This window comes from Diplotaxodon limnothrissa, linkage group LG17 (genome assembly GCF_057381915.1).
Source record: "Diplotaxodon limnothrissa isolate DT_005_m linkage group LG17, D_limnothrissa_male_GT1.1, whole genome shotgun sequence".
In the NCBI taxonomy this organism is placed as follows: domain Eukaryota; kingdom Metazoa; phylum Chordata; class Actinopteri; order Cichliformes; family Cichlidae; genus Diplotaxodon; species Diplotaxodon limnothrissa.
This window is the reverse complement of record NC_140612.1, coordinates 30,758,141-30,760,461: the sequence shown is the minus strand read 5'-3', so window position 1 is coordinate 30,760,461 and position 2,321 is coordinate 30,758,141.

The window sequence follows — 2,321 nt, the reverse complement described above, 5'->3', positions numbered from 1 at the left end:
TTCAGCCTGCTAAATCACACATATTCTAAAGTGTGTATATATGTGCTTTATGGTCAATTTACAAGTCATTTCTATTCCAGAGATGATGTTATTTATGAGCTGCCAGTGGCATTGCCAGATTTACTGTGTCCGTCTTCATAAAAGTGTCTGCCCATTCCCTTCACTTTCTCAAAGCCCCTTTTTTTCGTCCTGGTTTAAATCACACTGAAACAGTGGCTGTGTCAGCCTCATCCACGATATCTCAATTTTGTAGGAAATCTATTAATCTATCTGACCTAATGAAGTTTTATGTGTCTTATGGACGCAATGAATGACACTGATACCCCGCTGATTTGGATTGTAAATAGGTTTTCAATTTTCTGTCTGTATCAAGAGTTACTGGATAGTAAATTATATTGAAGCTGACATTTCTGTGTGTGTGAGTGCATGTGCGTGAGCCAGTGCGTGGGTGTGGACGGACGCGCGTGTTGAATATGTCACTCAGTCATATAATTAGTTAGTTTGCATATTGATGACTTTCTGCTTTTGGTGTAAATGTGTGCGCTAGTTTGTTTCAGTTTTTATTCCATCATGTTGTTTGTGTGTGTATGTGTGTGTTTATTCATCCATGTACCTTCAGCCTCCCCATCAAGCTAGCAGCTGCCTGTCTGTCTGTCCATATAGCTGTGTGCATATGTGTGTGTGAGTCTGTGCACACTCCAGGGCCAGGTGAATCAATGTTATGCCAGCGATTTCTCCGGAGAGTCAAGCTCATGTCCATGGAGATCCAGACAAAGCCACCCTGACCGTGCTTCTTTTTGTCCCCCCAGAATTAAACTCTTCCACTGGGATGTGCACTGCAGATGGCCAGGCGGATGGAAACCAGGGACACATTATATGCATGCAGTGATAAAATAAAGTGTGGCTCATGGGGACCTCGCGGTTTTTCTGTTAACATCATTCTTTAGTATGCCTTTATATACATACCAGTTTTACGACTGCAACTATACCTAATTGTAACTTGTACAAGTATTACAAAGAGTATAAAACTGAGACCTTTGACATAAAAAAATAATAGAACACGATCTGAGATTTTCCTGATTTGTCCATTACACACGTGATTGTTTGGTTATTGCATTGCTCGTAAGATCTAACATCTTTTTTCCTTCCTTTTTTGTATCATCTCAATTTCTTTCTTTCATACCTAACTTACAAAAAATGCACGCAAAAGGAGGTTAATTGAAAACCTGTTTGAATAATGTTACTCAAACTGTCATTGGTGGAAAATCAATTATCCATTTTTTCATGAATGTTTGTTCTGCAGCTGTGAGAGGAAGTGACTGATCTTTAAATCCAAGTTTGTAGTCCAAGTACAATTACTGTAAATTTAAGCAGTCTTATTTTTTTATTGCTCAAAATACATACTTAAGAGGCGCATGGTCAAGGAAGTTCCTGTGTGGTCAGTTTTGGATGGGCATTTAAATTATTTGGTTGAGCAACAAAAAATGTATTTAGAAATAGTTAGAGATTGCATTATGGCTACATTTGTTCTCGATCAGTCAATACTACAGTCTATAAAACAGAATGCAAACAGATAATATAAAGTTTTCAGTTCAAATATCTTTTTGCTTCCCCGCAGATTCTGCATATTCATATGCAGATGTCTGAGATTTACGATTCAAAAACCTTAGAAGTTACAAACAGCTTGCGAAACACAGAAACCCACCAGCAAAACTACTGTATACAAGTTTTATAAGAACTATGGAACAGAATGAGCTATAAACAGTTTTAGCTAAATGGATAGAGCAGCTAGCTAAAACTTTTGTACAATTTATTTAAACAGCTGCTCCAGTTCAGCTGAAGATATGCATATTAGGGTAAATGGATGTCAGGCAGATAAAGTGCTTAAAGTATATAGAATTAAGTGCTATATGAATGTATGGCTAAATGTAGCTTTTACTCTAATGTGCTTTGAGTGGTCAGTAAGACAAGAAAAGCACTATAGAAATGTAAATCCACTACTGTTTCCATTCTCATTCCCATTTGGCCAAAATGCAAAGTACACCTGTCCACGTACCTCTTTGTGTGGTGTTTTGGAGACAAATTTAACATTGTATTGTCAAGAAGGGGCGTTTTGCATCTCTTCCATCCCCTTCAGAAACTGTCTCTCCTGCAGATTCAATATGTTCAAACAGCCAAACAACCCCCCCCCCCCCCCCCCCCCCCCCCCCCCCATTGGTGCCAAACAAGCTGCTATTGGTTTGTTGTGTCATGACCTTAAGTCCTTTTTCAGCCAATAAAATGATAACAGTGTTTGTGTCTTTTTCACGAGGAAAGTGAAG